Source organism: Alligator mississippiensis, chromosome 2, assembly GCF_030867095.1.
Source record: "Alligator mississippiensis isolate rAllMis1 chromosome 2, rAllMis1, whole genome shotgun sequence".
Taxonomy (NCBI): Eukaryota; Metazoa; Chordata; order Crocodylia; family Alligatoridae; genus Alligator; species Alligator mississippiensis.
The window spans coordinates 175,177,590-175,188,001 of NC_081825.1; the positions used below are offsets into that span (position 1 = coordinate 175,177,590).

Consider the following 10,412-nt stretch of genomic DNA (forward strand, 5'->3'; position numbering starts at 1 on the left):
CCATTCACCACTACTTTATCTGGTGAGTGCAGGGCTTCTTTTTATTTTTTAAGGGCTGGGACTGGGCTGGAGCTGGGTGGGTGATAAGGCTGGACAGGGCAGCCATGGGGGCTTCTCCTGTGGCTCCCCCCACCCAGGGAGAGGCAGGCACAGCTGGAGGACCTGCGGGAGAACCTGCAGCCACCCAGCTGTGCTTGCCTCTCCACGGCTGATCCAAATCAACGAATCTCTCCGAATCAGCACTGAATCTACCGAAGCCGATTCGGGACAGTGATCCAAATCTCCAAACTGAATCACTGTCCTCTGAATCAGCTGAATACGAATCTGAATCGAATACTTCCCTAGTCCCACAGGCCTAGTCTCTACTTTTCATACAGATTTAAATATTGCAACTATCCCTATTACTATATATACACATTAGCGATATTCATAGGAATTTTTTATGAAGTTTTCACTGCAAGACTAATAGCTAATAACGTGCAAATCTCTTCTCTCTAAAATGCTGGTGAAATCTAGTTTATCAATCCGTTTCTAAAAGTATTGTTTTTACAATGTACAAATTTCATTTTTCTTCTAAGTCCACTTTTCGGATCCACATTTTTCTCATGGCAGTTTTACTTCTTCATTTCTTAGGGTATAAATCAATGGGTTCAGCATAGGCGTGAAGACAGTGAAGAACACAGAGACTGTCTTATCCTCTGAATAGGTTGTTGCTGGTCGTAAGTACGTGAAGATACATGGCCCAAAAAATATAACCACTACAGTGATGTGGGAGGCACATGTAGAGAGAGCTTTGAGGCGCCCTTCAGAAGTGTGTCTTCTCAAGGAGACTAAGATGACAATATATGATATAACTAACACAACAAAACAGGTCAAAGAAATCATCACGCTATTAGCAACAACAATGATGTCAACAATGTAGGTGTCAGTACAAGCCAGTTTCAGCAAAGGGTGCACATCACAGAAATAGTGATCAATCTCATTAGGCCCACAGAATGGGAGCTGAGTGGTCAGGAGAGTCTGTATAATGGAATGCAAAAAGGCCCCTGTCCAGCAACCCAACACCATCCAACCACACACACGCCCAGTCATGATGGTCATGTAATGAAGTGGCTTGCAGATAGCAATGTACCGATCGTAAGCCATCACTGTGAGGAGGAATACCTCAGTACCACCAAGGAAATGACCGAAGAAAAGTTGTGTCATACAAGCAGTGAATGTAATGGTTTTCCTCTTAACAAGGAAGTCTGCAATCATTTTGGGAGCTATAGATGTCGAGTAGCAGATGTCCACAAAGGAAAGGTAGCTCAGAAAGAAATACATGGGGGAAATCAGGCTCTGGCTGCTCTTAATAGTGATAATGATGAGCAGACTTCCAACTACAATAGTTGCATAGAACAATGAAAATAACACAAAGCATATATGTTGTATCTTCTTACCCTGAGTAAGTCCCAGTAAAACAAATTCAGAGACATTATATGCAGGTTCCATGTGATCAGTGCAGATAATCAGTATTAAGCAAGATGCTAATTCACCTGTCAAGAAACAAAATAAAGAAATGAACAGTTAGCAGCTATTCAACAATGATGAGGGAAGTACTTGGTGTATCTACACGAGACACTACATCACTGTAGTGACAAGCTACAGCAGTGTAGCCTGTTGCTACTGAGACATAGTATTTGTAAGCACAAACCATGATGAGGATGATACTGTGCAGTAGCAAGGAACTTTATCTGTGTAGTTTATTGCTACAGTGACATAGCATCTAAAAATAACTGTGCACCTCCAGGTCTGTGCGGTACCGGTGGGTACTAAGCAGTCATTTAGTATTTGCTAAAAACAAGTACTAAATGACTGTGCAGTACCAAATGCAGAATCAGAGGCATGTGTAGATGCACCCACTGATATCATTACTACAGAAGGAGGATGTTGGTATTAAATAGCTCCCTTCAGACCTGTACTTGCAATGTCACGGTACCATCAAAGGGTATATGTGGCTTTTGAAGAGGGATAATATTTCTATCTACTGTCACCACCATAGACTGGTGGTGTTTCTGCTGCTTAGTCCATGACTGTTTATTTGTCAGAGTTATCCCTGCTTATTTTGTAGCTAACCCTCCCTGAAGATCATTCCACCAGTGGACAGGTAGCAGTACAGCTCTCCTGCCAGTACCAGTGGCTATTACAGAGGGATCTCCTTGATATGCACCATAGGAAAGATCATCATGAGAACCCTCCTGAATTATATCCTTCCACTAGCTGAAGAGCTCCTCCAGGAATCTTAATGTGGTTTTAGGGCATCAAGGGGCACTATTGCCATGATATTTAAAACTATGCTGGATAAAATGAAAGAACAATATAAACCTCTCTACATGGCCTTCTTTTACCTCACAAAAGCCTTTGACTTTGTCAGCCAAGAAGTGTTGTGCAGGATCCTTCTGAAGTGTGGTTACTCACAGAATTCATCACTATTCTTTGCCTGCTCCATGACAGTATGCAAATAGTGGTTCTCAGCAATGGATCTATAACATATCCTTTGAGATCAAAATGAGAGTTAGTCAAGGCTGCATCATCACATTAACACTCTTCTCGATATTCCTTCTGCAATACTACAGCTGACCACCAAAAAGTTTCCAGCCTGACTACAGCTAAACTACTGAATGGATTGTAAAGTGTTTAATCTCAGCCAACTCCAATCCCAAAACAAGACATTAGTCATTGATCTCCAGTATGCTAATGATACTATAGTATTTATTCACTCAGAAACAGACCTTCAGACAATCATCAACATTTTTACTGAGGCATACAAGAAAATGGAACTGAGGAGTTACGGTCAGAAGAATAACTTCCTGCATCAACAAACTGTTAATGAGCATTTCCCAGCTCCAGTAATTCAGATTCATGGTGACTCTGGAGAACATTATTTCCCATACCTCAGAAGCCATCTCTTTCAGAAGGCTGACATCAAGGAAGATATCCAACACTGCCTAAATGTGCAAGTACAACCTTCAGATATACAGCCTTCAGATGCCTGAGTAAATGGGTATTTGAGGATTGTGAAATCAGATCTGAAACCAAGCTCATGGTTCATCACACAGTTGTGATCCCCACTTTATTGTACACAGCTAAGATGGGCTCAACATACAGAAGACACCTCAAGTCATTGAAGAAGTACCTTCAACACTGTCTGCAGAAGATCCTTTGAATCCAACGTGAAGCTGAATACACCAACATTAGCATCCTCTCACAAGCAAACACCACGAGCATTGAGGCAATGATCTTTAGGCCTGTGCAAAGCGGCTAGTATTCACTTCAGATTTGGCCGATTTGGGGACAGTGATGATTTGATCCAATTATTTGAATCACCGTCCCGAATCAATTTGGCCTAATCTGATTTGGAGATTCAGCTGCATCAAATCAACTGAATCTCTGAATCAAGCAGGCCCCACTCCCTCACCTGCCTTCTCAGCCCCGTCAATGGCTGCCCTGCCAGGCCCCAGCATCCCAGCTCTTAAAAAAAATTTTTAAAAGCCCCACATTCACTGGCTCCTGCCAAGCGGGGGCCATCCCCACTACCTCCCAGTGCCCTACGCTGTATGGGGGGCTCTGCCATAAGCCCCCATCTCCCGCCTGTTCTCCCAGAGTTCCAGATCTTTAAGAGGAAAAAGAAGCCCCACACTCACTGGCTGCTGCCAGGCAGGGGGTGATCTCCACTGCCCTTTGCTTAATGAGGGGGCTCCCTGATGGCCGTTGCAGCAGCTGGTGACTGTGGGGCTACTTTTTTTTAAAGAACCAGGAGCTGGGGCCAGGCAGGGCAGCTATTGATGGGCCTGGGAGAGCGAGTGGGGGATGAGGGCTCATGGCAGAGCACCCTATGCAGCATGGGGAAGTGGGGGGGAGCACGGATTGCTGCCCCCCCCAGCTTCTATACCATAGAGATAAGGTTCAACCCCCCTCCAAATTACTGTAGCCTAAACCCAATGGCCAGATAGAGACATTACACTTTTACTGATATAAGTGATTGGAAATTGGTCTATACTGGTGACAGAAAAGACATTCAGCACACAAAACCAGTTTATACTCATAACAAACTAGGGATGTAAATATAATAATAAAATATATATCCATTTAACCTTCTGTAATTATATCAGTTAAGGGCATTTATATATATATATATATATATATATATATATATATATATACATATATATATATATTTGTGCTCCAATGTGCTGGATCTCCAGCGCATTGGAGCAGACTTAATTAATTGAGTCTGCTCCACAAACAAGCTGATGAGCACTGTGCTGCATCACGTACAGTTTTTTAAGTAGTGAAATGCATGTCAGTTTACAGAAAATGGTGGCGGTGCGCTTTTGAACTAAAACATCTTTGATGTGCTTTAGTTCAAAAGCATGCCACCACCTTTTTCTCAGAGCTTATGCACATTTCACTGCTTATACAACTGCATACGCTTCAGTGCCAGGTGCTTTTAAAAGCTCCTGCTGCTGTGGCACAAGCATGCGTACAAATGCCCCAGATGGTAAACTGATAGCATATTTCTAATTTAAGGCCCTTAGGCAGGAATAGCCCCAACCGAAGTCCCTTACATCTTCACTGTGCACCTGGCACTTCACTTGTGCTGCTGTAGCCTGCACTTGGAAGTCTCCTCTGTGCTTCCAGGCCAGGTCCTCCCCACCTTTCCCCATGGGACATAGGGGTCCAGTCCCAGTTGGCCACCCTTCACTGGCCATGCTGCATCCTTCCCCCTTGCACCCATGGCACTGGAGCCACATAGGGCCTGACCCAGCCATGAGGTATGGCTGAATGTGCAGCTGGCTTGGCCAAAGGAGGCACTGTGGCAGGTGAAGCAGCTGCCACCCAGTCTAAAGTGTTGCTGCTGGCCCCACCTGTGGTAAGCATGACCCCTAGGTGTTCCTGTGCGGGTGGCAGTCCAGGAGCTCCAGCTTGGGAGGCCACTGTTGTAGCCCTAACACTCTCTCCTGCATATCTTCTGTACCACTGTGCTGCACTGTCTCCCCTCAGGAATGCTCTGGGGCCATGCTCTCCCTGCAAGCAGCCAATGGTAACCTGTAAGGACACTGCAACTTGGTCTAGCCACCATGGGATCTCTTCGGGCTAAGCTAGCTACTCACTCAGCCCACCTCAGGGCTGGGCCAGGCTCCACTCAGCCGCAGAACCATGGACAGGAGAAAAAAGGAAACAATGAACCTGGTGGAGGCTGCCCCACTGGGACCGGATCTACCTTTCCCCCATTGTGAGCTGAGGAGGGCCCAGCCTGGCACCATGGAGGAGCCTTCCAGATCATGGCTATGCAAGCAGAAACATGGCAGGAGACACAAGGAGCCCATCACCTGTGACCCTGCCTGGGCCCTGCCACTGTGGGAGGGGCAGGAAGACCTACTGTGGGGTGAAGAGTATCTATCCTGTAGTGGGAAGGCCCCACCCACCCGCTACGGAGAAACATACCTCCCTCCTTTTTTTCCATCCACATGCCAGGTCTGCAGCCTCAGCTGTCTGCAGCCAAAACCCTGCCCATGGGGGTGAAGGGAAGCTAAGGCTCTGAAGCATGACAGTGACCCAAATGGTTTGTCTGTGGCCACAGTCCCCCTCCCTTGGCTTCCCACCAGCAGCCTGAGGCCTGCACAGTGCCAGGCACAGGCTGAAGACATAAGGGTCAGGGTCTGGGGCCAGGGCTAGGGCTGTTCATGCCAGAGGTCACTAAATGGGAAACAGTCACTGTTAAATGGTATAAATATAATTGTTGTTTAACAGTTTAACCATTTAACCATTTGCATCCTTAACAGAACAGAAGTTTGGCATACATAGACTGGTGTAGAAATGGTGGAACCCGGCCTAAGATGTGCTCCCTACCCCCACCAAAAGATGACTATATGTTCTTTTTCACTACCCATTTTAATAAGCCTCATACAGAAAACAGCCTTGCTTGCTTTGGCCTCATGCATTTTGAAGGTCTGTACCTAGCCCATGTCTCCTGCTCCCTGGGTAAATACTTTAAACACAATATAACAGGGATTAAACATGGGACACCCTGCCTCCTCCTCTATTTTAATTTTGGCAGGTATGGAAAGAGGGCAAGATAGAAGCCAAAAAATGTAGGTAAGGACAAACAATTGCAGTAACATTGCTGCATGTGCACCCTTTTTGGTGCAGAAAATGAAACAGGATTCTGTCTATAATTTACAACACTGGGGTAGTTTTAAATCTAGATAATGATATTTTTCACCCTTTCAATGAGAAACAAACACCAATTTCATCCTCAGAAGCATTAAATTGTACATTAAAAATAAGAATGAAATATATTTTTGAAGAGCCAAAGCCTGAACACTGGTCCCTTATTACTGTCATTTGAAAAGAAGAAAACTCTGTTATTTCCATTGCCTTTATTATGACTTTTAGTAACTTTCCTCATAGCAAATCCACTTGTCAGTCAACGGGAAAAAACAAACAAACCAGTAATAAAAAAATGTTACTTAACACCACAATCTGGGGAAGCCAAGCATATTTTGAGACAAAATTATTTAGAGATCAGGATCTGTTGAGATATTGGGATATGCCATTTAATTTTTTCTGAACCAAAAGATTATTCCTTTGGATGGTGTACTCTTTTGGATATGTGCTATGCTGAAAATAAAATTTGTCCATAGTTGGGGGGCCCCTAGCCCAGCCCCTGACTGCTGACCTTGGAGTGGTAGGAGAGGTGGCTAGCTGCTCAGCTTCACTCTAGTCACAGCTTCCATCAGTGTCTGGGTGTGAGGACAACTGTTTCAGTCTAACAAAAGCCCTCTGCATAGGATCACTATATATGCTCAGAGATCTATAGGTATATCATCTAAAGTGGTCCACGTTGCAAAGATAAACTCTGAATGAGCTCTGCATTCCTCCAGGATGGTTTTTGGTTTTGCTTTTCTAGGAAGGGAAAGCAGCTATTAACTACCATTGGTCTGGGAAGTTACATTGGATATATGACTTTTCAGAATAACCAGAAAAGTGCAAGGTATCTGACAATTTATTTACCCTACAAGTATTTTCAATTGAATTGAATTCAACTAAATACATGTCCTGTGTGTTAATAAATATTGTTGTTTATTTGTTTGTTTTTTAATGAATGGACATGGGTTGATATTTTTAACTATGAAAAGAAAGACCCAGGCAGAGATTGAGCAAGAAGGAGAGGTATAAGTGGATGCAGAGAAGGAAGGTAGACAGACAGATATACTTTTACAGCTTATGTGCCCACTCAGATTCATTTATATTGTCAATCAGAAAGCTGAAAATAAACAACACAGTGGTTGTGAAAGTGGGGGAAAGGGGTGGAAACTATTTCAGAGTCATTCTTTAATTCAGTTATTTTCAATGTAATTAATTGACTAAGAGAATCAGAGTTCACCAAGGTCTTAAAAATATTTTTCATTTATTGAAGTAGGTATACGTGAATGTGCCTGGTTGGCTAGGGATGGAGAACAAAATATTCAGACATGCTAGATTAAAATAAAATTGAAAATCTGTTATTAAAGTTACCTGCAAGATGATAAGATTTATACCCTCAGAGCTTCAACGTGCCTTGGTAGTGAAGACGTTCCAGTCTGATCAGCAGTAAGCACTAACAGAATGAGAAGGGTTGTTCCTTGCACGATCTAATTCTTACTCCACTGCTGACCTACATTTTGTTGAATTTATTTCACCAGCTATCTTTATAAGCCTTGCGATCACATTTCTTTTACTCTCTTTCAAAATATGAGAGCATTAAACTATTAAAGTAGATATGTAGGGTAGTATAATCAGTAATGAGGAATCCTTTCATATCTGCACCTCTCCCAACTTAGATAGTCTCAGTGGCTATAGAAGGACCTGTTTCTGTCCTTCATTGGGGGGGGGGGGGGGGAAGATGCTGGTCTCTCTTGCCTGTGCAGAAAGAATTAAAAGAGAATATGTTTAACAGAAAAACTTTAACAGAAATAGGTAGCATTAATCATAGAATCATTAAATCATAGAAAATTAGGGTAGGAAGAGAACTCAGGAAGCCACCTAGTCCAATTCCGCAATCAATTCAGGACCATCCCTAACTGTATCATTCCATCCATGGCTTTGCCGAGTAGGGCCTTGAAAAAACTCCCAGGATGGAGATTCCACCACCCTTCTAGGTAACCTGTTCCAGTGCTCTACCACCCTCCTGGTGAGAAAGATATTTACTAATATCCAGCCTAAAGTTCCCTTGCTTCAGCTTGAGACCATTGCTCCTTGTTCTGTCATCTGCACAGAAAAGTCTAGCTCCATCCTCTTTGGAACCACCCTTCAGGTAATGAAAGTATGCTATCAAATCCCCTCTCAGTCTTCTCTTCTGCAGGCGAAATAAACTCAGTCCCCTCAGCTTCTTCTCATGAGTCATGTGCCCCAGCCCCCAAACCATTTTCATTGGACTCCACTGGACTCTTTCCAACTTATCCACATCCTTTCTATAGTTGGGGGGGGGGGAGGGATGCAAAACTGGACACAGTACATGAGATGTGGCTTCACCCATGCAGAATAGAGGAGAATAACTACTTTCTTAAATCTTCTGGCAATGCTCCTACTAATACAACTCAGTATGCTATTAGTCTTCTTGGCAACAAGGGCACACTGTTGACTCATATCCATCTTATTGTCCCCCGTAACATTTAGGCCCTTTTCCACAGAGCTTCTGCCTAGCCAGTCAGTCCTCAGGCTATAGCAGTGCTTGAGATTCTTCCTTCCTAAATGCAGGACTTTGCACTTGTTCTTACTGAACCTCATGAGATCTCTTTTGGCCCAATCCTCCAATTTGTCTAGGTCACTCTGAATCCTAGTCCTACCCTCCAGTGTATCTACTACACGCCCCAGCTTGGTGTCATCCACAAACTTACTGAGGGTACAATCCATCACATCTTCCAGATTGTTAATTAAGATACTAAACAATACTGGCCCCAGGACCAACCCCTGGGGCACTCTGTTTGACACTGACTTCCAGCTAGACATTGAGCCATTGATTACTACCCACTGAGCTTGACAATCTGGCCAGCTTCCTATCCACCTTACAGTACATTCATCCAACTCATACATACTTCCTCAGCCTGCTTGCAAGAATTCTGTGGGACACTGTATAAAAGACTTGCTAAAGTCAAGGTGTATTATATCCCAACTCCATAATTGTGGAATGGGGGCTGGGAGATTGTCCGTGTCCCTAGGAGCTGCCTGCTGATCGGGAGGCCAGGGCTGGAATATCCCTGCTGCTGGGGCAGGGGGACATTTTCCCAGCCTGGGCCCTGCCACTGGAGCCCAACCAAGAAGCAGGCAGCTTCCTGGGGCATGGAGGAATCTCCCAGCTCCTGCTCTGATCAGAGAGCAGAGGCCAGGAGCTCCCTGCACACAGAGAGTTCCCCAAATCGCCTGGAACTGGCTAAGACATGCTGCAGACTGGAATATTCAGAGTGCAAGATTTTTTACCTCCCTGCCTGGCATCTGACACCTCCAGGGAAGAAATTCTGACTGATCTACACATCAAAGAGCTACTCAGCACAGCTCACAAAGACACTCTCATGGACCCAGAGGGACAGCCTTCCATCTTCAGCTCCCTCTGTGCAAAAATGAAGTTCATTTCCTACCTATGGGGACTTTTGCCATCTTGTACCATCTATACTTTTCCCAGAGCCTGACAAAGGGACTTTAATCCTGAAAGCTTGCAGAAAAGGACTATTTTGTTGTGATTTTCCAGTTGGCCTAATAAAAGGCATCATTTTGGAACCAAGAATTCTCATTTTTTGTATGTTTTCACTGGATGGTCTTGAACTGGTGGGAAAGAGAAGCCCATCTTATTAGCTCTTCCCTACCTAAGGTTTCTCCATTTTGGAATTTTCATGGCAGCATAAAAAGTCATGCAACAGAGCCTGTGGCTGCATAAGGTGACATCATTATGTGGTGGTATTGTGACATTACAACAGCTTGATGAAGCACCCTCACCTATTAAATCAAAATATATGCACCATATCAATAACCTCTCTTTGCTTATTTCTCTTCCTACTCCCACCTGAAATTTGGACAGTTCTCAAAGCTGTCAAAACACTGTGGCATCAGATGTTTGGAAAAGGATCTGGGCTACCTCATGGTTACACTCCCCATCACCACCTGGCTGGCTGCAAAGCGTGCAGTAACTGTCAGTATGAAAAGGCATGAAGTTACTTCCTGCATCCCAGAGGAAGAGAAAAACATGGGAGGAACTAGGTCACAAATCGTTCTAGAGGATGTTCCTGGTTCAGTCTATGCAAGAACCCCCTTGCCTAAACATTTAGCTCCATTGTATGACCCAAGTCCACACTCTTGAGTTCTGTCCTCTGCTGATTTCGATTGTCTTCCTACCA

General features: G+C 44.2%; 1 pseudogene; it reads right to left on the bottom strand.

Annotated features, from left to right (window-relative positions):
- Positions 1–562: 562 nt before the first annotated feature.
- Positions 563–1,491, bottom strand: LOC102572367 (olfactory receptor 4S2-like; annotated as a pseudogene).
- Positions 1,492–10,412: the final 8,921 nt, after the last annotated feature.